This window comes from Rhinopithecus bieti, unplaced genomic scaffold, assembly GCF_001698545.2.
Source record: "Rhinopithecus bieti isolate Rb0 unplaced genomic scaffold, ASM169854v2 scaffold_32107, whole genome shotgun sequence".
Taxonomy (NCBI): Eukaryota; Metazoa; Chordata; class Mammalia; order Primates; family Cercopithecidae; genus Rhinopithecus; species Rhinopithecus bieti.
The window spans coordinates 308,003-335,828 of record NW_016813884.1 but is presented as its reverse complement, the minus strand read 5'-3'; the positions used below and the strand labels follow the sequence as shown (position 1 = coordinate 335,828).

The 27,826-nt window shown below is 37.4% G+C and overlaps 1 long non-coding RNA gene across 2 annotated transcripts; it reads right to left on the bottom strand.

The window, feature by feature from the left end:
- LOC108513302 (uncharacterized) lies at window positions 1–27,520 on the bottom strand. 2 transcript variants are annotated; one of them, XR_001880853.1, is made up of 4 exons: window positions 27,430–27,520; window positions 21,742–21,862; window positions 20,429–20,522; window positions 1–75 (listed from the first exon to the last, which is right to left on the bottom strand). It is a non-coding gene; the product is annotated as an uncharacterized LOC108513302 (long non-coding RNA). The 2 variants fall into 2 exon arrangements; XR_001880854.1 differs by lacking the exon at window positions 1–75 and adding an exon at window positions 7,543–7,625.
- Window positions 27,521–27,826: the final 306 nt, after the last annotated feature.

Sequence of the window (27,826 nt, the reverse complement as noted above, 5' to 3'; positions counted from 1 at the left end):
AAAGAATCTAAGCTGACGATACTTAACCAAGGTAGCTGACATCCATTTAAGAAGAAAAATCATAGCCAAGTGGACCTGTAAGAAAGCATAACAGCAATGTCAAATATAACAGGAAAATCTGTAACTTTGATTCAGTCATTTTGTCTTCCAGGTCTCCTTTTCCACAATTGTGAGCAAGGGATCTGATTCCGATTCATGATTATCAAACATTTATGTTAAACACACTGAGCCAGGTGATGGGGCTGGCCACTAAGTAGCTGCCCAGGATATCAATCTACATGAGGTGTAAAAACAGCAATGGAAATATAATAAGATAGAGAAAACACAATTTATCAGAACCTCACTCAGGAAGCATACTGCATGTGATCTTAGAGTAAGCCATTGGGATATTGGATATTACTTAGAGTAAGCCAGTGAGATTCCCAAGGAGAATGCTTAAGAAAGAACAGATGGAGGATGAACTCTTCTACGGAGAGGGAAGCTGGTTCACTACAGAGTTTTTGTTCTGTGAAATGGCAAGTTTGGGTTCCATCCAATATGCCTGGCACAATAGAGGAGAGGCTGAGGCTCTAACAGCCCTATTTTTCTGTTCCCTCATGCAGCTTTCAGTATTTCTACATGAATGATGAGCATATAGTTTATAAGTATAGACTAAAGAGACCACATTCATATTAGCCCTGCATGCACAGCCTAGTTCTCTAGTAAATAACTCCTTTATAAATGAAGTTGCGCATGGAACCCCAGTACAAAAACATGAAAGAGAAATTCACCTGGTTAAATTATGCACAAGAGTGTGGGACTTTGTCTGCTCAGCTTGCCTTAAAACCTGCTGATAAAATTTTGCCAAATCTTAGGTCTTAGTGGAATACTCTTTGAAAACTACTTAGATGATTTCCACCTTTTTTTTTTTTTTTTTTTTTTTAAAATACCACTGATGTTCTGTGATAAGGTATAGATATCTGGAGAATCTGATTGTAATACTTTATTTCTTAAATTCTAATCTGTCATTCATGAATAGCAATGCTATTAATTATTTGATGTAATAACAGATATTTTGAGAAAAATAAAAGATTTACATGTTAAATGTACAATTATCCCTTATATTTTGTTTTCTCTCTCTTTTATTTATATTCTGAAAGCTTTCCTGAACTTCTTGTGGCCCTTCTATTAAATAATGTTTTTATTTCCATGAACTCTTTCCTTTTCTTTTACTGTGTATTTTTTTAGTCATCTGTTCTTGTTTTCTGGATGCCCACTCTTCTTACAGCTCTCGGACGCTATTAATTAGAATTCTCTTGATGTTTGTTTCTCTTTTCTAGGGTATCCAATGTTTGCTTCTCAGTTCTTTCTTCCATCCTATTCCTTCTTTTCTGAACAGCTGGTTCTCTGCAAGTTTTCCAGGAACCTTGATTGTAATTCATATTTAAACACAAAAGACTGTTGATTAGTAAAGGCAGATGACGTGGTTTCCTCTGTTGCTTCAGGTGCCCCTCCACAGGGAGACAGCAATTTGAATTCAGGGTGTGCTGACTGCCAGGCTTCACCTCAGTCAGGCTGCCCTGTCTCTCCCTCTGCTGGGCCACAATGCTGGGCCACAAATGCTAGGAGAGCCAGCTTTGAGGGACCAACTTTCATGTAGATGCAAATTCTTCCCAGGCAGGTTGCTTAATTCCTCTGGGAGCATTTCCCAGGCCTTCATGGGGGAAGACACTGCTGTGGCATGGGGCAGAGAGAGTGGAGAAGGGGCTATCTCCTGACCCAGGAGAATTCTACAGGTAGCTCTTTATTCATCGTCTCAACTTCTGCCCCTTCTCCCATTCTCTCTACATTGCTTATTCCAAAATATTATACAGGAAAAACGTATGTGGTGGTCTTCCTATGCATTTCCTGAGCTGGAGCCTCCTCCTGCATCCAGTATTAGTAGGCAGTATGAGCCTGTCATTTAAGATTTTCTAAATGGCTGTAACTCCCATTCTTGTTGCTTTCTTATGGCTTTACATCCTTGTGCACTTTACTGTGATAGCATACTAAAGATGGGGCAGCTGGAAAGCTCTGGGTGCAAACAACAGGAGATGTATTGCTGGTAGAGAATTTAAACACAATAATAAAACCAACAGAAAGGAAGTCTGGTTTTTATAATCACCAAGGTCATTGATAACTGGCCTCCTCCAATCCCCTGACCAAAAAACCCACTTTCTTTGATCTAAGTTCTAAATAATTGCTTTGGTTACTGTAGAGTTTTAATAATATATATGTGTATCAAAAAAACCCCACAGTTTTTACTGCTTATTCTTTAACAACACTGAATTCTACAGTGAAGCTAATTTGGAAATTTCCCAATTATACAGTGGACCCCAACACAAATAAGTGTAATTTTTACTGATTATTCTGTAACAAACATTGGATTCTATGGAGAAGCTAACTTGTAAATCTTCCAGTTACCTAATTGACTTCAACACAAAGGGACTCAGCTACCTATGTTTGTTTCAAGAGTAAGTTCTTAAAGATTTGGAAGCATTCAAGCTCACTCTCGGAAGCATTTGTATCTCCAATCCTTATGGTGCTACCTATGCTTGCATTGAAAAGAGTAGATTTGAAATGAACAACGACAGTGCAGTGATGATAAAGAAGAACTCGAGTTACTTCCATTATCTCATTTTATTTGATAATTTTGAGTTTTATTTGTGTTTAAATTTAAAACAATGATCAACAGACCAAATAGTGAGCTGTAATATTTTTGTGGTAAGTACTAATTTTAGTTCATAATGATATATTTCACTAAGTATTTTTAAATGAAAATTGTTGTATGTAAAGTAAACCTTTGTTTCAAACTGTGGAACAAATTAATGAAATAACGATTAGTACTGAAAGCAATTTTGTCATAAAAGGGAGTATTAAAAGATGATGCTTCTGGGTGTCAAATAACTGCATGCCACTGCTTTTTGTCATTTCAGTGGGTTGGGGGAAGGAAGGAAGTCAACGCATGTGGTCGGTCTGCCATTTTGAACCAGTAGTGCAGGTACCACAAGAAATTAGAGAACTCGAGAAGTTAAATAACTTGTTTAAAGCAAGGTTTAAGTCAGCAATGGAGCTTGTGTCCCACTCTCATTACTTTTAGTCAAACTAGTCATTGCACTTCGTGTGATGAGTCAGCCTGTGAAGGATATCCATACATGTCCAGCTTTCCCAGGCCCTTTGGGCTGAGCACGAGTCCCATTCCTCATTATGACTTCTTCTTAGGCTGTTTCAGCTCAGACTCCTCTCAAGCCTCACATACCTTATACTTCATCTAGTGCTTTTCATATGATACCTGTGTTTTGCTTCCACCTGGACTGTAATCTCTTTAAGTGTAGGAACCATATTTAATGGATTGCTCTATCTCTTTGCAGCACTGAACCTACTTCATGTAGGTTTCCAGGAGTAGTTGCTGATAGAGGTGGTTATGGTAAGGTTGGAAAGAAAGGCTAACCCTCAATGGTGACTTACTTTGAATGTGGATTTTTACAAAAGGTCAATTCATTTGGAAGCCAGTCTGAAAAATCGAGCTCTGAACTCTCAGCATTTTTTACTTTTTAGTCAAAAGTAAAGCGTGATTACAAAGCAATGAGATTTCCTGATAGCTTCATTTACACAGTGGCTCCAAAGGAATTTCCAGAAGTATGATCCAGATGCATTCTATGCTGCAGCAAAGTCATTCACATGTGCATCTAGCCTCCTTCAGAAGGTTGACTCTGAAAGATAACACTTATTGGATCTGCTGGTTTAATTACCTAAATAGCCTGAGGTGATACTATTTTCCTAAAGCACTAAGTCATATTAAAGGCATTGGTTCAATCTGAAACATTGTCAGAGATTAAAAGAAAACTGGATTTGACAAGAGAGTAACAGTTTGCTGCCTCTCTCCTTAGGAGAAAGTTCTGAATTTGTTCTCTTCACAGCCGGGGCATAGTTATAATCAGACACCTTCTGTTAAACGTTACTCAATTTCAATTCCAGAGAGAAATAAAAAAGGGTAGGAGAGCTGTGACTGAGAGCAAGGTACCTTATATCATTAAGATCTGTATTTTTTTTTAATCCAGAAAGACAATTTAACAGATTGAGGAAGTTGTGGGAGAAGAGATAGCTATATAAACACAGTCTCAAACAAAAGACCTTTCATTTAGAAAGATAAGACTGTGTTTGGACAGAATCAAATTTTATCAAGTCATGATTGAATGGAGAGGATAAGTTGAGTCTTGTTTAACAAATGCAAATATTGAATATTCAAGAATGGTAAGTTTAGAATAAATATAAGATGTGTATTATTTCAGCAGAGGGAAGTAAATACACTGCTGGAACTCATTTAGCCTCAAAGGTGGTACTGGCTAAAATACAAGTAGATTGCAAAGTGCTTACAATCCATTCAGAGATGATAGGTATAGCATGGATTATTAAGGGAAGCCAGAATGATTGGACCTTTCCCTGACTCTGAGGCTGATGCTGAATGTGACATGCTGGCCCTCCAGGACTCACTCTTGGGGTCATCATCAGAGACAGTCAGTTGGACTGCAGAATCAAGGAACTGGTCCAGGGGCACAATTCTGATGTTCTCATGTTTCATCTCACTGAGCTAAATATTAACTTTCGGCCTGTAGTGTCTGTCACCAAGTCATCTGTCTTGGTAAATGCTGTTGGAGTCTCAGCATTGTGAGAAGGCAATGAATTTTCCCTGCTGACAGTGAGAATATCCACACCAAGGTGCCATAGAGATTTCTGCTTCCCACAATGTTTATGACAGTAAATTAGGCTACAGGGTGCACTGAAGATTGTTTACATAACCCCGATAGCTGGTATATTTGTCAGTCCCACTCCATGGACTGTGACTTTAGTAGAGCCAGATATTGTTTAAAATATAAGATAATGTATGAAATGATCAGAGTGCTTTACAAGAACTCTGATAATAAACACTTGTTTATTTGGACCTTTTGTGTGGATCTCATATATTTTCTTTCCCCTCTGTTTTTTCTTTGGTTTTTTATATGGTTTGGATATGTGTCCCCACCCAAATCTCATGTTCAGTTGTAATCTCCAATGTTGGAGATGGGGTCTGGTAGAAGGTGATTAGATCATGAGGGTGGATCCTTCATGAATGATTTAGCACCATCCTTTTGGTGCTGTTCTTGTGATAGACTTCTTACTAGATTTGGCTGTTTAAAAGTGTGTGGCACCTCCCACCCTCTCTTTTCCTCCTGCTCTGGCCATGTAAGACGTGTCTGCTTCCCCTTCGCCTTCCGCCATGGCTGAAGGTTTCCTGAGGCCTCCCCAGAAGCTGAGCAGAAGCCACTATGCTTCCTGTACAGCCTGCAGAACCCTGAACCAATAAACCTCTTTTCTTTATAACTTATGCAGTCTCAAATATTCCTTTATAGCAGTGCGAGAATGGACTAATACAGTTCTAGTATTATCTTTCCATTTTTCTCTGGTTTCATTGTTAGTTTCAATTCTGTACCCAAACAGAGTAGCTTGGGCTTTTCTTTTAAACTTGTTGCGGGTCGTAGGCCTGCCTCTCTACAGAGCTGTTTTCCTAGGAAAGTCAGTGACACAAATTGGCCACATATGCAGATAATTTTCAACTGTCTAGATCTCACCCTAACTCTTTACCTGTGTCCAGACTTTCAGTTCAGCTTTATGCTTCCATTTACCTTGTTCAGTCTTTAGCAGAAAATCTTGTTTTATAAGACTTGATTGCAAAACAGAGACTGTTGCATAAAGCAATCACCACTGAGTGTCATTCCAATCAAAATAGAAGCTTTCAGGAAATATTCACTTTTGCAATTTGTGTGTGTAGCCCTCGTTTGCAGTAAATTTTGTCCTTTGATACTACAATCTGATTTTTCAAAAGAGCTAAAATTATCTGGTTTCAGAAAAATAAATTTGATGGCAAAGTAGCCCTAACAGATTGTACTTCATATAATTTTACTTTCATCAAGCTAAAAATCTGTTTTCTTATATATTTAATTCATTTCATATAATTTCATGGCCACTTTGTTCCCAGAACTACAAGAAGAGTTACTGATACAGAAGCAAATGATACAAAGAAAACATTATTAAAATAACTGTTTGGTCTGGAGGGAAATTTTGATTTCTTGGCTCCAACAATCCTTTATATCCATTTTGGCTTTTAGCAGGCCAAGACTAATTAGTAGATTATGAATTTTAATTTTAAATGTAGTGGTCACTACCTGCAATGTTTTGTTTATTTTGTTTTGTTTTTTGACAATGCAGAATAAAAAGAAGATAATAGAATAATATAGAATAGAATAGGATTTCAGTTCTGCTTAGGATATAGAAAGTCACAAGATAACTCTGTTCCTATCCTACCCAAAGGAAAAACTGAATAGTCCACAACAACAAAAATAATTTTCTTGAATCCACAATACAGTTGAAGTCACTGGGTAACAAGGTGAACTGAACTCTTCAAAGTGCACCAAAGGTAACTGTAGTAATAAAAAACCCAAATCCAGATCACTTAGATTAAATCAGCTCCCCATAATGCCTGATAGAAGAAGAACTACATCCATTTCTGTGTTCAAATATTTTAAAACTTAGTCAGTATTGTTCTAAGCATAATGTTTGGCATTTGATTACAAAATTATAAAACCCCTAAAACTAACCCATTGTGAAGAGACAAATCAGTAGAGATGATACAGATGCTGGAACATTGAACTTTAAAAATACTTATGATTGATATTTATTAATGGTATTAACCACTGGAGAAGGTAGAAAACATGCAAGAATAGATTCAGTAAAGTGATAAAAACTACATACATAAGAGATGTGATAAGCAGATTGGTCACAGCTGAAGAAGAATGAGTGCACTAGAAGTCAGAACAATGGAAGTTATCTAAGCTTAAACACAAGAGAAAAAAACAGGTGGTGGTAGAGAGGACAAAGCATCTGAGAGCTAAGAATTATGGGGCAACATCAAAAGTCTAACATGTGTGTAACTGGAGTCCCAGATAGAGAAAAAACAGGAGAGCAGAAAAAAATATTTGAAGAGATCATGGGCAACTCTTTTCCAAAATTGATGAAATGTAATAAACCAAAGATCCAAACACTTTATAATGTGTGTACACTTAATAGCAGAACTTTGAAGTACATAATGCAAACACTTACAGAACTGAAGCGAGGAGTCCACAATTATAGATGGAAATCTCAATACTTCTCACACAGGAATTGATAGAACAAACACACAAAAAATTGTAAGAATATATGAGACATGAACTGCACTATCAAACAACTTCAGCAAATTGACATGTATAGAACACTTCACCCATCAGTAATAGAATACACATTCTTCTCTCAAGTACACGTGGAACATTCATTAAGAAACACTATCTTCTGGCCCATAAAACAAAGCTCGACAAATTTTAAAGAACTGAAATTATATGTATTAGGCCATTCTTGCATTGCTATGAAGAAATACTTGAGACTGGATAATTTATAAAGAAAAGAGGTTTAATTGGCTCACGACTCTGCAGGCTGTAAAGGAAGAATAATGCTGGCATCTGCTTCTGGGGAGGCGTCGGGAAGCTTACAATCACGGCAGAAGATGCAGCAGTTGTCTCACATGGTAGGAGCAGGAGCTAGTGCAAAGGGGAAGGTGCTATACAATTTTAAATGGCCAGATCTAATGAGAACTCACTCAGTATCTCAAGGACAGTACAAGGGGATGGTGCTAAACCATTCATGAGAAATGCACCCCCATAATCCAATCACCTTCATCAAGCCCCACCTTCAACACTGGGAATTACATTTCAATATGTGATTTGGGTGGGGACACACATCTGAAGTATATAATTATGCAAAGTACTTTTTTTCTGCAGAAGGGATTTAACCTAGAATCAATAACAGAAAGCTATTAAAAAGAAGCCAGGCACACTGGTGCGTGCCTGCAATCTCAGCTACTCAGGAGGCTGAGGTCGGAGGCTTGCTTGAGCCCAGGAGTTCAAGGTCTATGTGACCTCAAGGTCTATGCAAGACCTCATTTCAAAGGTATTGCAATAGTTTCTTTAACATCCTGCAATCATTAATAATAAGCCTTATTATCATCATATATAATAGATGATAAAAATAACACTTGTGTGGCAAAGAGAAAATTGCTCATACAGTTGCTGAAAATCATTTCTCTTATATATTGATGTTGTGTGTATAATCTTTGATAAATTACCTGGTAAATAAAAAACTGTATTTCTCAGTGTTATCATTTACCTTATATAATTCTATTGTTAAATAACATTTCAAAGTAATGTTTATTACATCATCATACTTAAGTATAGATTCCACAATCCAATCTGATGAATGTCCTGATATTTGCAACACTTTTAATTTAGGTGGGATAGATGTGGCAAGGTAATTTTATAAAAGAGTTCTTTAGTTGTGTAAGTTTAACTTAAATTACAATTCATTTAACCTAGATTTTAATTTCCTCCTAGAATTAGGAAGAAAAAATGGTGGTCAACATATATTTACTTAGAAAAATAATAAAAAGAATTACACGTGATAAGGCAAAATATGTTGGAAAGTATATGGAAATTACTAAAATGCTTGGTGTCTATTAATAATGGTGCAATTTCAAAGGATTACAAATATGTATAATGAATATTGAGAATTCTTCAAAATTCTGCAATTGTCATGAATATATTTAAAATACATGAAATGATTTTAATTTAATTATTTTAATTCCTTTAAAAGTTAATCTTAACAGAATTTTGCCAAATAACTAGATTATGGAAATATTTTGTTCAGAGATTGTAGTTAACTGTTTCTATTTACTATGTAATTCTGAAGTTCTTTGGTTTTTGGAAGAGAAAGTATTAAACGGGGCATAGAAACTCACAAATGAGATTCACATTTTCAGTTGTAAAGAAATCTCACTTGGAAAATATTTTTAAAGATGTTATATGGGTAACAAAATTGGCTACTTAGCTGATATTTTAAGCAATCTTAACAAATATAATTTAAAACTACAGGGAAAACCAATGCTATATTTCAACAAGTTGAGAGGTTCCAAAAAATGTTGTTATGGCAAGCAAGACTCAAAAATAGTCACCCTAGTTGCTATGTTTTCCCAACATTGCTGTAACATATTGAAAAGAATGCTATTAATGAAGCCAGTTTCAATAAAATAAATGTAGAGATATTGTTACATTTCACTTCTTTGTTTCAAACTTTCAATCACTACTTTCCAGAAGGGAAATTTGAAACATTGAAGTAGAAAGTTTTCTATGCAAACCTTGAATTAATTATTGATTTAAACTTGATCCACGAAAAATAATATAAATCATTATATCTAAGCTCTCCCTTACACCAAAGAATATTTATAAAATAGAGTTTACCATGTGTTTGGATTAAGATTATAGGAAATTTTTCCTATGCTGAATAGAAAGAAGTTGTGTTTATTCAGCCAGCCTTATATTTAACTGTTGTGGGACTTGTACACTCAGGCTACAACCATCCTTGGTGGCATAGCCAGGTGTGGCGATTCCTCCAAGGATCCTAGAACTACAAATACTCCTTACCGCGCCACGCCATCCCCATGTACTTTGTGGGTAATATACCCATCAAGTAAGTACATAAACCTATTAATGTTGGGGTAGACCTAAGCGCGACAGTCTGCACACGTATTTTACTATTGCACACTATTGCGAGATGTATGCCAAGAGGTGCGTGGGAGAAATACTCAATCCCAAATGTTCCCATATTGATAGTAGCGTGTGTTTGGTAGTATATATTAGAGAGGGTGATGGTTCTCCGGTCTGTGCGAGGACAATATGGGGAGCCCACCTACAGTGATTCAGTAAAGAAGGATGGAGCTATTGTTCCTCTATAGGTAAACTGCGAGATATCTTGATTTGGACTATTAGAAGCTTGATTAGGAGTCCATTCATTGATGCACAGAGCAACCGAGCGTAGCGACAAAAAACCAAGCACCGCATGGTTCTCACTTTATACGTGGGAATTGAACAATCGAAGAAACACTTGGACACAGGAAGGGGAACATCACACACTAGGGCCTGTCATGGGGTAGGGGTCTGGGGGAGGGATAGCATTAGGAGATATACCTAAAGTAAATGACAAGTTAATGGGTGCAGCACACCAACATGGCACATGTATACATATGTAACAAACCTGAACGTTGTGCATATGTACCCTAGAACTTAAAGTATAATAAAAAAAAAGAAAAAGTGTTTATCTATAATTGCCATTCACAATGACAATATTTGTATAAACTAAGATTTTCAACACTGAATTGATAAAAAACAAAAGAAAGTAATAGGCTCAAAAGTGTACCAGGGGTCATCTGCTTCTGGTTAAGGTGAAATAAGAGACAAGATTTACAAGTCCACTTGAAACAACTAAAAAATAAAAATAAGATAAAATAGATGAAACAATGATTTTTAAGAAGTTGGCTATCAGGTAATGAAGGACAGTAATCTCTGAGATATAGTAAACAAATGATGTTAGCCTTATAAGTAGCTACAGTGCAGGGAGAGGGGACCCAGGCAGTACCTATTGGTCTCCCTGAGTTGAAGAGACAGAGCTGAGACACCAAGGCTGCTGGAGTTCACAGAGTAGAATACCAAAGAAGGGAGAACCTCTTGAAGAAATAATCCAGAGATTTGCAGAGGGTCCTCCTTGAATATGGAGCAGAGTAGTGAGTCTGTTCCCCTCAGCAAAACTGGAAAAACCTCTTAACTCACAGGGCATTGACTGGAATTCTCGAAAAAGTCTTGTCTCAGTTGTGGAAATTACTAGCCTGAAGCTAGATCCACCTCTGGTCCCACCTAATGAGTCTCAAAAGCAAGGTCTGAAAGAATCATGCTGCTGACAAACTAATTTTGTCTCAGAACAGAACAATAATCATGAATGTCTATAGAAATACAATAATATCTATCACCTAACAAAGCAAAATGCACTGTGTGGCATCTAATGAAAATTTACCAGGCATGCAACAACAACAACAAAACCAAAAAAACAAAACTAGGCAAATAGAACGCATAACAAGGAGAAAAATAAATCAGTTGAACTGGACCCAGACTGACACCTTAGAATTACAAAAAAAGACATACAACAAATTATTGTAACTGTGTCTGTACTCAATAGACATAAAAATTATAAAGTGAAGATCCAAATCAGCTTTTCAGAGGTTAAAATTATAATGGCTATGGTAAAAATACACTGTATGAAGTTAATTGCAGATTAGATGTTACAGAAGACTAGATTAGTGAACATGAAGACATAAAAATAGAAATGATCCAAAATTAAATAGAAAAAAATGACTAAAGGTAAAATGAAGTATCGGTGAGTTGTAGGAAAACTCCAAAGAAGTGAACATCTGTGTAATTGGAGCTATGAAGTAGAAAGGAGACAGAAGTATTTGAAGCAATCATGGCTGAATACTTCCCAAATTTAATAGACACTCTAAAGCCATTTATTTAAGATTTTCAATACACCCCAAGCTTGAGAAATATTATAATAGCATAGTTCAAAAGCGATGATTAAGAAAAAAAATCTTAAAGTAGCCAGAAGACACATAGGAAGAAAGACTAGACAGATTTCTTATCAGAAACTTGTCTTCATCGGCAAGAAGACAGTGGAACAACATAAAGACAAACCAACACAAAGAAAACCCCCAAATACCTGTTACCCTGGAATTATATATCTGGTAAAAATGTCTTTAAAAAATAGAGAAACTCCACCAAAAGACTTTTTCAAATATGCAAAACTTGAAACACTTAATCACAGTGGACCTGCACTACAAGATACATTAAACAAAATTCTTCAGACCTAAGATAAATGGTACTAGATGGAAAGGGAAGTCTACACAAAAGAATGAATAGCCCATAAAATGGTAACCACGTAAGACTTTTTCCTGTTTTCTAAATCTCTTTAAATAATTCTTGACTGCTTAAAAATAATAACAATATAATGTGATGTTTATAATAGGTCTAAAAGTAAAATGTATGACAATAGCACAAAGGCCAAGAAGGAAGAAATGGAAGCAAACTATTATAAAGTCCTTTTACCATACATGAAATGGTATAATATCTCTTGAAGGTAGAGTGTAATAAGTTAATATGTATGCTTTAAACCCTCAAGCAACCACTGAAATGAGAAAACAAAAAAGTTATAACTAATAAGCTAACAAAGGAAATATAATTGAATAATTTACAAAATCCAAAAACTAGAAACAACCAAATGTCCACAACTAGGTTAATGGATAAACAAATTGTGTTATATCTATTAATGGAATAATTCTCAGCAATAAAGAATGAATCATTGAAACATAAGACAACAAAGATGAATCAGAAAATAATTATACTGAGTAAACTAGCTATAAATATCGAGAATACATTGAAATATCCATTTATTAAGAGATTTGGGTCCTGTTACTCTTCTTTCAACATCCTTCACACTACATATAGGGAAACACAAGCCAGGATGTAAACATCCCAGGGTTGTTGTAACACAATCTTTGATAACGGTATTTTGGGGAGTGGTGAGGTTCTGCGTTTTGTGTTCTAATCTTACATTTACCATCAACTAGTTTTGGGGCAATGAGGAAAGTCATTTTCTTTATTGGTTTTCTTCTGCATTTGTATTAATAACATAAGGGGATTATAAGAGGTCTAAGGCCCCTATCAGCTATGAGTCAGTAAACCACAACAGGTCTTGTAAATCCAGACAGAGAACTGAACTGTAGCAGGGTTGGGACCCCAAATCAGGTGTTTTCATGCCACACACTTCACTTGGTTTTTTTCATGTAATTGATTGCACACCTATTTTCTTTCTTTTACCATCCAAGTGTTTCTGAGAGTCAGGGCAGCTCTGCTCTTCCCTCCCTCACCCAGCTCTGTGCCTCGATGATCATCCAGTCTAAGATAACATTTGCTGACTTGACTAACTCATGAAAAATAGGGGCAATATGAGCACTGAGTGTCTCCTCTGCAATTGTTCTGCAGTGTTGTGTAGTTTGAGAGGACTAGAATAGGAGTCAGGAGACTTGGGCTTTAGTCTGATTCACCTGTCTCAGTTTCCTCATCCATAAAATAACTCCTGGTGTATTCATTACAGTGAGTGGTTGTTAGAATCAGATAGGATGATGAATGTGAAGGTATTTTGTGAAGTGTAAATCATTCTTCAGAATTAAGGGAACACTATTATTTCTAAATGTGAATTTGCAAAGAAACACCAGCTGAAGTAGCTAAGACTTTAACTTGGGGCTGCTCTTGAGCTCACTCAAAGCGGGTGCCAAAGGTGACTTTGGCTTTGCTTTTTATGTAGCCAAAGGGAATGATTCATTAGCTGCTGTTATGAGGCCTATATATGTAGCACCACCTGGGTGTGTGGTCAACAGTGCCAAAGCCATTTGGTCACCGGAATTTGTGGGAAATGCCTGGAGGACATCACTAGTACTTGGTGGGTGGTGATAGAAAACTTCCTTCTGAAGGACAAGATTAGGTCTGATGCTGGTATCTGTTAGAAACCCTGTTGAGAGTGAATGAGTGAAAGTTAGAGCATGCCTTCCCCAGGTCCCGGAGAAGAATGTCTTACAGCCTACAACACAGGCAGAGTTGGGTCCATTCTACTCCTAAGGTGCCCCATTCAGGTCTGGATTTGCAACATTCTATTGTGATTGGCTTCTGCTTTTGCTCTACCCAATTAACCCCAAATTCTTTAACATCAGAGAATGAGTTTTAGTCATTTAATTTTCAACCTTTGAGACCTATGAGTGTCGAGTAGGTGCTCAAAAAACCTTTGGTGAACCCAAACGAAAACCAATGGATAAGATATAAGACTAGGTTGTTCATCTTGCAAAGCTTGTGTTCTGATGGCAGAGGCAGATGTATGACGAGGTAGATATTTATTGAGTGATGTGCTATGTGTAAGGACAGAAGCTTCAGAGAAGACTTTTTGACCATAGGAGATGACACTTGAGTGGCATTTAAAAGGATGAAAAGGCTGAGCTAGGGGAAGAACGGAGGGAAACATGGTTCGGAAAGTTTCTGTAATACCACACTCTTAATGTGCTTAAATATTGCAAGATACTTTTGCATCAATTTTCTTAATTTTCACAGCAATTCACATGTTAGTAGGATAATCTTTAGTGCCACATTCATAGGTCAGAAAACCAAACCCCAGATAGGTTAAAGGACTTGAGTCACACAGCAGGTTGGGGGAGTGTGTAAATTAGAATTCTTTTAACTTTTACTTATCTGTCATTCATCCCAGAACACATGGCTTTATGTGTTAGTTCATGGACTTCCACTCTCTATTAGAGCTGCTCTTTTGAGTTTATTGGAAGCAGTTTCCAGAGATAATTATAAACTGGGCAAAAAATAAACTGCTTATCAGAGTTTGGAATGGGGAGATTTATTTGGTACCTGATACTTTATTTACAAACAAAAGAAATTCATTGCTTACAATGTAGAGCCCAAGCACAGTAAAGACAAAAGAGTCAAATTCAGAGTGACATTAACAAGCCCAGGAGGTAAGGGGAGCAGAGCTGATTTTGCCAGTTGTTGCCAAATATTTTAAACTTAAAAAAAACTATTTTGCATTTGAAAAAACTCAAACTTTCTTTTGCAGGACTCTTCTCCTCTATTCCCTTCATTTCTAAATGTAAGAACATTTAAGTAAAAATCAAATCCATGGGATTAACATACATTTAAATGATAAAACAGCATTGTATATGAGCTACTTAATGTCTAAGAGTCATCACGCCTTTGATCTAAATGAAATTTCATTCGTCAGCTACAACTCCAAAATATTATTATTATTTTTTGAGATGGAGTCTCACTCTGTCACCCAGGCTGGAGTGCAGTGGTGCGATCTTGGCTCACTACAACCTCCTCCGCCTCCTGGGCTTAAGCGATTCTTCTGCCTCAGCCTCCTGAGTAGCTGTTATTACAGGTGCCTGCCACCACGCCCGGCTAATTTTTGTATTTTTAGTAGAGATGGGGTTTCACCATGTTGGCTAGACTGGTCTCGAACTCCTGACCTCATGATCTGCCTTTCTCAGCCTCCCAAAGTGCTGGGATTTCAGGTATAAATTCTTAATGATCATGGACTTTCTCAGATTAAGTGTGTGTGACCCCAAAGCAGGTCATTTTAATGATCCGGGCCTCAACTTTCTCATTTATAAATTGGGATTTACTAGATTTTCTCTGTGTTCTCCAGCTGCAACATTATGTGGTTCTGACATTGTGGATATTGCTGGCCCATCAGTGTAATAAGACTGCCTAGGTTTCATTTTCTGGCTCTGTTATGAAGGAACTCTCAATTGTTCTTGTTAACTTCAGTTTCCTCATTTATAAAAATGTAGTCATAGCACCTACCTATAGAATGGTTGTTAGATTAAATGGGTTAACACAGGTAAAATGCTGAGATCAGGATCTGCATCATGGAAAACTTTACAGAAATGAAAACTATTATTACATACTATCTTCTCTTGACTTTGTTAACAACAACAATAGTAACTATCATTTACTGAGCGCTTCCTATGTTAGGCAGTTACTATGAGCTTCACTGACATCATCTCATTTAATCCTCACTATGACCCTACAGTGGTAGGTAATATTTTTATCTCCTCTTTTGTAAATGAGGAGACTGAAGCTTAGGAAGCTCGCTTCAAGCCATACAGCTAGTAAGTGGCAAAGCCAGGAAAAAAAGTGACCCTCTGGACTTCAGAGTAGGAGTTTTCACCCATCGTGCAATATTACCCCTTCTAGGTAAAAGACTGGGCTATCTCCAGGGCCAGAGATGGAGACCTGTACTTTGAATCTCTCCTCTGGGTTAGGGCCAGAAAATATGATTCAGAATATAATAAATGAGCACCAATCTGAACTGTAGTATAGATTCACATCATTTGTAAATCCTAAATAGTTCTAATTCATTCATCTCATAAAAGTCATCGTCCCTCCTTTAACATTAACTTATTGATTATTATGTGTTTCTACTGATTTTTCCCCCAGTGATTTTCTGTCTTCTAGTTAAATTTAGCCAACTACTTAAGAATATACCATTGTGGACAAGAAAGATCACTGTAGCACTTTTGTAATAGTGAAAACAAAAACAAAACCCAGCATATGACCTTAAATGAAAGTCTATCAGTTATGGTCTACTCTACTGTTGAAAATAAAAAAGTTACTGTGTCTATACCCTTCTTGGACACAAGAAAAGCTGTTAACTGTGACTATCATAAGGTAATGGGGGTCATGGGTTGCCCAGGCACATACTCTTTCAGTCTTCATCTTCAGCCTCATCTCATGCCATTCTCTTTCCCTCTCTCTGGACTTCAGACCTACTGACCTTCCTTCAGTTCTTTAAACATGCCCTACTCCTTCCTGCCTCTGGGCCTTTGCACAGACTTGCCCCTTCTCTCTTCCCAAACTTCCTGTCACTTTTTTCTTTTTTGCCTTAATAATTACTGTGAATTTCCCAATATTTGGCTCAAACTGCTCTTATTCAGGAAGGCTAAGCAGGGGCCTCTTGTTCTACACTCTGATAGCACCTGTGTAATTTTTGGTTTAATGTTTGTCAGCCTGCTGGAAGGTAAGCTCCTCAAGGGTCAGAACCTTCTTTTCTCCCATTTTCACCATTCTCTCCCCTGTGCCAAGCACAATAATTTGTATGCTCCCCAATGAAGGAAAAGCTCATAGATCTCTTAAAGGTACATATTATTTTTTACTCCTGGAGCTGGGTGTGACTAATGCATTAGAGTTTAAGAAGATCACAGGGAGGAGTCTGAGGTCCAGGAATCTGCCATTTTGAACAGTACTTCTATTTGGACCACACTGGCAGACAGTACCTTGAGCAGTATGGTAAATCAGAAAAAAAAATTAGACCTTAGAGTTAAGATATGATTTTAAATCCCATTCATGTATTAATTCAAAAAGTATTTTGAGAGCCAGACACTGTGCTGGGTGCTGCAGAGATAGCAAAAGTGGGTTCATACTACTGTCTTAAAGAGCTTTATAGTGGGGGAGAGGCAAGTAAACAGGCAGGTGTAATGCAGTGGACATGTGCTGTGAGAAGGGATGGGGGTGGTATTCTGAGGACCCAGGGAAGGGGATCTCTAACATCACCTGGGAGGTCAGAAAGGCTTCCCAAGAAAGGGAGAATGAGACTGTGAGCCGATGGAAGAGTTCACCTGGAGAGCAACTCAGTGGGCCAGTGGAGTGCATGCGGGCATGGCTGCTGAGATAAGCAGTGCGTACATTGCAGGGCAGGGAGCTCACCTGGGCTCCAAGACTCAAGGAGGAGGACTTGGAAGGAGGCATCTCTGAAGCAAGTGAGCCTCCTTAATGGGGGACATTCTAGGTGATTCACAAAATTCTCAAATGTTTGCATGCTCTCTGTCTCTTAGCTAGATGGAGAGTGGGTGATTATGTCTACTTTCCTGCTTTCTTAAGTCTCATCCTGAAGTTTGAGCATGAAATTTTCCCCTGTGTTATTTTAATGAAACTGCAAAGATCAGAGATTAATCCAGCATGATATGTAAAGGGTTCAGCAAACACGAAAGCAATAAAGTCAAGACAGTGGGTGACAGCACAGAATTTCGTAAGTATTAAGTTAATTTAGGGCTTTTATATGAAACCCCCCAAAGGTCCTGATAATAAATTCTCATTCTCTTTTCCATAGCCACTCCTCCTTTCCCATCCAAAACTTTTCTGGACTTCAAAGTCTCCCTGCACCCCCAGAGGAGCTCTCTGGCCCTTAGCAGGGTTGTGAGGGTGGGAACTGGCTGATTTAGGGCCCTATCCTGTTCCCCTTCACAATGAGGGCCGCCTGTTAACTTGGGTCACTGTCCTCTGCATGAAGGTGCATTTTTAAAACACTCCAAGCCAATGACTCTAGACATTTTGGTCTCTTGTTAATAAAGGATAATAAATTTCTGAATTCAGCAATGACAAATAACCTTTCGTGAGTTATTAATACTTCATAAAACAAATATCCCAGCTTTTGTTTTGTTTCTGGCTTTCCCTTGCTCTCTACCCTTCTATTGTTCTTTCTCCCAATATTTTCTTTTCTCTTCCTACATCTGTCTTTTCTCAGACTCCCTTCATAGTACTAAGTTTGGTTTTGATTGTGAAAATGTGGTTCCAAGTATACAGTTTGCTAATCTACTTTGATAACCTCTTTAAATTTCTAAGTGGGATTTTTTTAAAGGGTTGTTTTTGTTGCAACTGTGCAGCCTTCCTTTAAAGGCTTCTTTTACCCTCGAGTTAAAGAGGATTTTATAATGCATAGTTTTTCCTTAACTAAGGCCATTTTTAATCTACTTGCTTTATCTTTTTTATTCTTTATTCCTCCCCTGCGCTGTCTTTCCACTTCTCTATCTCCTTTTCCGGTATGATATCTCATTTATCTAGCAGCATCCTCTCTCCCCTTCCCCTCTCTCTTCTGTTTCTCTTCAATTTCTCTTCTCTCTCTCTGGTGTTGATTTTCTCATTGAAAGCTTCAATATTACAAGAGAGGAAAAAAAAGATTCTGATAATTCATTGGAATCCCTACCAGGTCAACTGTGACTAGAAGCAATAAGAGTTGCTGTGAAGGTTTTGAAAATTCATTTAATACGATGTTTTTAAAGCTTGTAGTAAAAAAGGACAAGCCAAAATTCTTAACACACATATATACAAATTTCTTGTGCAGAGGAACAGTTCCATTACATAACTAGTTTTGGTTTCATATATGTTACTTTGCTCGCACAACTCAAATTCTGTGTAAATATGGGTTCAAGAACACATGCTAAATTTGAACACCAGTCTTCTCTCTTGAAACATGTGCATCCTACAAGTCATAGCACTTGCTCTTTTAAGCAGGCATCACTAGCACTTTCCTGCCACTTCTTAACTCTCTGTGTTTTATAGTCTTCCAGGGAGAAAGGAGCCTGACTGCTTAAGCACCCCTCCAGGCAGGATGGACAGCGGCTCCAAATATCTAACAGATGTCGTGCTGTACCTCAGGATGAATCTATTATTGATTCGGAACTCTTGCTCGGGTAACTTTTGCCAGGTTTCCTTTCACACTTGTGATGAGGAAATGGATTGAACATCAGTAAGGGGACAAGACAATAACAATAAACAGACATGGTTTAGAGCAAGGCAGCAATAACAAAAACAATCCCTGGCCCCCTGACAGTCTCTCTCCTTCCAGCGCCAGGTTGCAAATCACTTTGTTTCCTTCTCCCTGAGCTCACACACATTCAGATACAGGATCTGAAAACTTGCCCAATTTGAGTTCTTGTTCAGGAAATATTTGGATAAGAGAGACAGGACTAAAGAAATTCAGAGTCATCTTGGAGGAAGTTATCAAAAGACATGGGCGTGTTAGGCCTGGAAAGTGAAAAGGACGACTTAATTCTCCGTTCCTGTCTAATCAGAATCACTTGTAGCCTCAAAAGCAGGTCCTGATTGCAGTGGACGCCAAAGGCATATTTTCCATGTTCAAAGCAGAATCCATCATATTCTCCCCCTCCTTCGAAGCCTGCAGTCTCTCATCCAATTTACCTAATACATCACTGTCATATTCACTTTTCTAAAGCTCTTTCCTCTCAACTGCCTTAGATATTTTCAGGAAATTGGTGTGATAAAAATATATGAATTAGTTTATCCAACCGTTATGTAATGAGTGCCTGTATTAAAGCTACAGAGAGCAATAAGAAATGGTGCTACCCAGTGTAGCCGGAAGATGGTAATATAAATGAACACACAGAACAGTGACAAGTGGAGTCAGAGCCTTCAAATGGAGCTATGGAGAAGAAGAGAAGGTATTAACTCAATGGAGGGAGGGGGCAAGGCTAGGGATTATCAGGGAAGGCTTCATGGAGGAGGTGACATTTGAGCTGAATTTCCAAGGGTGAATAATATTTTTCTAGGCAGACAAGGAGACTACTCACACCTAGATATGGGGGTGTGAGAAATCAGGACATTTAATGCAACAGTGAGGAATTCCAGGTCAAAGCACAGGGACCACAGGGGATGTGTGTTGAGGGGGTTACCTGGTAGGCAGATAGGTAAAATTTTAAAGATGACAAGCCTGCTATACCACACTAAAGCCTTGGACATTCTTCTATGGGAGAGAGGGATCTATTGATGGATTTTAAACTAGGGGACCATGCAATCATATTTCTAATTAAGACTCATGTCTTGTGGGTTGGGAAGGAGACAGAGAGCCTGGTGGGGGTCGTGGTGATTGAAGGCAGCACTGACATGGGGTACTAGGGAAAAAGTGCTGTAGTAAGAGTCCAGGGGGAAATTGATAAGGATTGGAGAGCAATTTCAATGTAAAAGGTTGAATGATGATAAATAATAAATTAACGTAGGCCACTAACTAGCTTAAAAACAAAATAAAACAAAACCTTCAGTGGTTTCTCATGACTTACCAAATTAAGCTGAAAATATTTAGCCTGATATTCAACACCCTTAAGAATTTGGGTCCAGTCCATCTTTCCGATTCCATTTCTCAATATTCCTCTGCTGGGAGAAGAAATGGAGGAATGCTCATTGCTTTCTCTGTGTTTTCCTGATTCCCTGTCATTTCTCAGGCTCTTCGCTCTGCAGTGACAACGCTTCCAACCCTTCTGGTCCAAAGCCTCCCAGGGGCCCACCAATTCACTCTCCTTTGTTATCTCTCTGACTGAATGGAATCTCTCCCTTATTGGAGATTTCATAGGGACATGAGTTTATTTCCCTTATTTCACGTATTTCTTTGGTACTTTGTATTGGCTTAATAGTTTTCTGTTTCTTCCAATGCATTTATCAGCTGAGATGTAATCTTAGTGAGTATTGGGATTCTCTTATTCATATTTTTATCCCCTTGCACATCTCACTCCTAGAACTTTGTACAAAGCACTCATTTTTTTTCACATTTAAGATTTTTACTACAGCTGAATTTCCTCACTTTCATGAAGTAAAGTGGAGAATTAGAACATTTAGGCAGATAATTCAAATCAAAGTATCTATTTGGCCATGATACCTGGCCATTGCTAAATGAAATCTCTTAACAATATTAATTTAAACAAGATTCACTAATTGAGTAAAGAAAACATATATAAAGTTTTATACCCCAAATATCATATTCATCAATAAATTCTGGTTATGTTTGGCACATCACAAAGAGACCAGTGGATCATAAAGATATTATTGATAAGATTCTATAAGCTCATATCCTGCTATTAATTTTTTATACCAAATTCTTATTGGCTTTAATGAGAGTTCTGATTTTTTTTCAAAAGACAACCATATAAAAGAAGTTTTAAATAAATTTGTTTTCACTTCTATAGTGAAGTATATGTAGGTTCAAATGGAGAAAATTGCTTTGGGACATACTTATAGACCACATATATTTATTCATCTAGGGATATTTGAGTAAAAACTCCCCTCGAAGATCACAAGCATGAAACAGTACATGAGTATTTGCATCATTACTATTTTGTTTCTCAATATGATTATTATGATATTTATATGGTATTTATCATTGAGTGGCAATGAGTATACTTAATTTAAAATCTTTGAAAAATTGTTTCATCTCTACATGGTTCTTAACGATCAAATGTTATCACTATTTAACTGATGTGGAGCCAAAGCACAAAGAGGTGAAGCTAATTCCTGGAGAGAACTTGAGATAACCTGGGGAGTCTGTAAAGATTTTAGCACAGCCTTCAAAGCTCAGTTCTATCCCACTTCCTCCTAATACCTTTGCTTGGCCATTCTGAGTCAGAGTGATCCTCCTGAGTCACTGTTGCATCAGACACGGCTCTTGTGCCCCTCTCTGCTTTGTGTGTGTTGGTCTTGTCTGCCATTTAGACTTCAAGTTCCTTTAGGGACATGAAAACTCATATTATTAGCTCATTGATTACAATAATTTCTAAAATTACCCCTTGGAATAAAATATGTTAAGCATCTGGTTTATCCTTTCTAGAAACATCTGCTCTAACATTTGTTGAGTACTTAGTATATGTCAGGTACCAGGGGCAGAGAAAGGAATAATCCATTGCAGTACCTTCTCCAAACCTATGGGTGAGACAGGACAATTACCACAGCTGAAGTCTGGTGAGGAGGGTGCTTTTATGGAGAAAAAGACAGGGGTATTGTGGTCCACAAAGAGGGCACTGGTAACAAGCTAGCCACTTACAATCAATAGAACAGAGGCTCAGGAAAGAAAAATAACTTGCCCAGTATAATGGCTCAGTACATGGCAGTTGCAGGATTTAAACCCCAAGTATACAGCTTCACAGCCCAGGTTTCCTTTTCGACATCTATTTGTTATCCCACTTGAACACCTAACTGTGTCTTACTTGTGGGTGTATTCCTCTACACCTGTACTACAGTTGCCATATATAGGAAACAGTTGTTTTACTGAGTTAATGAGTGGAGGTAATGTAATGTTTCTTACGGCATTTCATGCCAAATTTTAAGTTAATGCTAAATGGCTAACTAAAGCATTTCCATGTTTTCAAAGAGAGGTTGGGGGAAGATCAGGAGAGACTATTGCTCTATTTCCCTTTTGCCATTGAAATTGGAAAAGAAAGAAAGAAAAGGAAGGAAGGAAGGAAGGAAGGAAGGAAGGAAGGAAGGAAGGAAGGAAGGAAGGAAGGAAGCCACTGTTTAACCCACATGGATAGAAAAGGGGCAGAACTGGGGTCTGGCAATGAGTGATGGGCAGAAGGCTGTTGCAAAGTGAGTGAGTAGACTTTGAAAGTGCAGGGTTGGCTGCTTATACCTTCTGTCTAATTCAGCTGTTTGTATGGGTTTCAGACAGGAAAGGTTCAAGTGCAGGGTGGATTTGTGATATAAACGCCCCATTCTTTATGCCCATTCCTCCGTCATTAACCTTCCTACTCAGTCCTCAAAATGAAAAGCCCGGCATCTTCCATCTGCTCCACGTTATTTATGATGATGTCTCTAATTATGTCCAATTGAGTTGCTGTCGATGATTAAAGGTAATAAGTAATAATAACTTGGCCTCATCATTACCACCATTATTATTAGCTCATTGATTGCAATAATTTCTAAAATTACCCCTTGGAATAAAATATGTTAAGCACCTGGTTTATCCTTTTTAGGAACATCTGCTCTAAATGTGTGATAGCATGGGACTGAATGTGTCTTGCTCCACAAAGAAAGCAAACAGTGTTGACATTGGGAGTCTTGCCTGTGCTGGTATGGATATACTGTGAGATGATGAGAGGAGGAAATAATGATCATGCTCAAGTTCAATGCTGGAATTGCAGAGCTGTTTAAAAAAAAAGGAAGGAAAACAAACACACGCACACAACCTGGCATATTCTGTGGCTACTGCAATCTTTGCTCCTTCTTTGAAAAGATTCCCACCGTCAGTGTTGCCCTGATCTTTGACATGGTGGTGCTTCTCCTGATCTGTATAACCAGGATATTGGGTAAGTGGTAACTGGGAGGAATAGGTAACAAGAGAGATTACAGAGCTACATGTGGTGGGGAGGGCAGTGGTCTATAGGAAATCCGTTGAGAAGATCCACTTCCTAACACCATGTTCCTGCTTTGGTTCTGGAAATTTCACCATTGGCCTTTCATTTTTAGTTAAGTGGTCTTCTCAAGACTCCTCTTTGGGAGTGAGAGTCCGCCACTGGGGGTTGTACTGCATGTTTATAATGCCTTGGTATGCTTTCCTTTTTAACGTACTTACCTCTTTATGGGGATGGTGGCCGCTGTGAAGAGACACTGCATGTTCTTAATGGTAAAAGATACTAGGGAACCATTAGCTCTGAGAATGGTATTTAAAACAGTGGCTATCATTTTGGTCAGTGAAACTATAGAACATTTCCATCATCACAGAAACTGCTATTTTAGAGAGTGCAGATAGACCTTTAGAAGCATTTATTAAGGATTCGATGTGATAAACTTTTGCTGGGTGCTATGAGTTTATTTGCCATAGGCATCCCCCCAAAATTTGAGCAACTGAATCACATATAATCTATCCCAGCTCTGAAGAACTCAGATACTTAAAATCATAAAATACAAAACAAGATATAAGGCCTGACATGGTGGCTCATGCCTGTCATTACAGCACTTTGGGAGGCCAAAATGGGCCTTTGGGGGCTCCTAGACCCTTTGCCATGGTACCTCTGGTTTCTCAGGGACTTTGCATATAAATCTTCTGATTCAATTCACTGAGCACAGCTGCAGTGAGCCATGTTCAAGCCACTGTACTGTAGCCTGGGGGACAGACTGTGACCTTGTCTCAAAGCAACAGCAACCACCAGGATCTATGTCTCTGTGTTATCAATATATAAAATAAATGAATATTTAAAAATGAATTACTCCTTATTTGTTGTCTCATCTACTACTCATAAAAATTCTGAAAGAGTGGATTATGCCTATTTTATAAATTAATAAATAGGCCCTGTGAGGCTAGATAACTTATCCAAGGCCACAGAAACTACCTAGCATGCCATATAAGTGGTAGACCCAGTCTGGCCTTTAGAATCCTAGTTCAATGCCTTTTTCCAAAATATCGTACATACATACACAGGTGGACATAAATGCATATTTACTCTTTCTATATAGAATATTAGGCTCCAAATGAACTCAATTGTGTCATAATCAGACTAAATACAAATTATATCTGGGAAATAAAAATCTGTAGTGTAAAAACCTTTGAATTATTTTTTAGATCTCTTACACTAGGTCAAAAAAATGCAAAATATTTTAAAAATTGATATTGGTGACTTATAAATATTCAATGAGATGAACACAAAATAGATTTTCTAATTTTATAATTTTGTCACATTATGAAATCACAGTGGTAGAAGTTTTATTTCCTTTCTAACTTGAAATCTTCACTTCTTCTCTCTGCTTTGACCAGGTCATTAGTTACCTACAGTCAAGTATGGATTTGGACTGCTCTGCCTAGGTCAAGTTGGCTCCTAGACCCCTTGCCATGGTACCTCTGGTTTTTCAGAAACTTTTCATATAAACCTTCTGATTGAATTCACAGAAACTAAGGAATATATATGTCACTGGTATATAAGTACTTGTGGAACTTCTATGTGGCTCCAGGGGTATGATTTGGCCTTGGCATCCACTCCCTTTAATACTTTCAAGGTCCCTGAAGAATGTCGTATTTCAGGAAAGAGTTCTAATCACATTGTATCATTAACTTTATGGAGTGTTGTGGAATAACATTTAGTTTGATTCTGATAGAATAAAGGTGCAAATCCACATGCATAATTTAAAATAAAAATCCCTTCTCTGGTACCATATAAATAGATGCCAGGTGTGAAAGGAGAACTGAAATAGTCTCTGAGGATGCTATCACAAAGGAGGCCAAGCTTTCTCCATCAGCTACTTTCAGCCCCTGGGGAACTCATGTGAGTTGCTTCCACCATCATATCTGATGTTACTCCTAGAAACTTTTCAGGATCCCTTTTACTCTCCCTATGTATAAATCAAGAGTGAATTTCTGGCCATATGTATAAATCAAGAGTGAATTTCTGGAGGTTCAACCTGGAATACCTTGCTTCCTTTATTGGGCTGTGAACCAGAAAGAATGAGGTAAGATAGTTACAAAAGTTATTTGTTAGCTTCCAGACTACATTGGTGTAAGGGCATCATTTTTTTATTTGCAGAAGAGTTTAAGCTTCAGCTAAATACCCAAATGCTAAGAAACTCATCCCCACAAAAAAAGTTGTTAGAACTAAAAAACAAATTGAGTAAAGTTGCAGGATATAAAATCAACATATGAAAACAGTGTTTCTATCCACTAACAAAAAAAATCCAAAAAGGACATTAAAAAAAATCTCATTTAAAATATCATCAAAAAAGCCTTAGATATAAATTTAACCAAGGGGTGAAAGATCTGTGCACTGGAAACTATAAAGCACCAATGAAATAAATTAGAGACAAATAAATGAAAATATATCCCATGTTCATAAATTGGAAGAATTAATATTGTTAAAATGTCCATATGACCAAAAGATACCTAATGATTCAATGCAATCTCTATCAAAATTACAATGGCATTTTTTCACAGATACAAAAAAAAATCCACAAATTTATATAGAACCACACACACACACACACACACAAACAGAATAGCCAAAGCAATCCTAAGTAAGAAGGACAAAACTTAGAGGCATCACACTTCTTGATTTCAAATTGTATTACAAAGCTATAGTAGTCAAACCAGTATGGTACTGACATAGAAATAGACACATAAACCAATGGAACAGAATAGAAGGTCCAGAAATAAACCCACACATATATGATCAACTAATTTTTGACCAGGGCATCAAGAATGCACAAGGAAAAAAAATAGTCTCTTCAATAAATAGTGCTGGGAAAATTGGTTATCCACAGGAAAACAAATGAAATTGCACCCTATCTTACACCATACACAAAAATGAACTCAACATTGATTAAAGACTTAAACATAAAACCTGAAACTGTAAAACTCCCAGAAGAAAACATGGGGAAAAAGTCTCTTGACGTTGGTTCTGGCAATAATGTTTTGAATATGACACCAAATGCACAGACAACAGAAGCAAAAAATAAACAAGTAGGATTACATCAAATTAAACACCTTCTTCACAGCAAAGGAAACAATCCACAAAATGCCAAATGAATCTGTGGAATGGGAGAAAATATTTGCAAACCATACACCTGATAAGGGGTCAATAACTAAAGTATACAACGAATTTCTATAACTAAAGGGCAAAAATAAAATAATTCAATTAAAATTAGGGAAAGAACCTGAATAGACATTTCTCCAAAGAAGACATAGAAATGACCAACAGGTGTATGAAAAGGGGCTCAGCATTACTAATCATTACGGACGTGCATATCAAAACCACAATGAGATACCACTTCACACCTTTAGTATGGCTATTACAGCCAATTTCCATATTCTCACCAGCACTTGTATATACATATATGTATACACATATATGTATATATGTGTATATACAAGTGCTGGTGTATATATACACACACACACAAGTGCTGGTATATATACACACACACAAATATATATATTATGTATATATACACACAAGTGCTGGTGAGAATGTGGAAAAAGGGGAATCCTTGTACATTATTGATGGGAATGTAAATTTTTATAGCCATTATGGAAAACAGTATGGAGTTTCCTCGAAAATTAAAACTACCATATGATTCAGCAATCTCACTTCTGAATATAGATCCAAAGAATTGAAATTAGGATCTTGAAGAGATATCTATGCTTCCATGTTCATTGCAGTATTATTCACAATAACCAAGATATAGAAACATGTAAGTGTCCTGTGATGAATGAATGGATAAACAATTGTGAGATACACACACACACACACACACACACACACACACACACACACACACACACACAGTGGAACAGTGGAATATCATTCACCTTCAAAAAGGAGATCCTACCATGTGCAATAACTTGGATGACCTAGAGGGTGTTATCATAAGTGAAGTAAGCCAGTCACAGACAAATGCTGTATGACCTCTATATGACCTCATTTACATGTGGAATCTAAATCAAACTCTTAGAAGCAGAGAGTAGAATGGTGGTTGCTAGGGGATGGGTAGGGAGAAAGGGGGAGGTGTTGGTTAAAGGGTACAAACTTTTAGTAATGCAAGATGAATAACTTCTGGAGATCTATACAGCATATACAATATTGTAGACTTAACATTTGCTAAGAGAATAGATCTTATGTTAATTGTTGTTACCACAAAAATAAGCAAATTAATTAAATAACAACAACAATAATAATAAGTGCGGTGGAAGGAAACTTTGGGAGGTG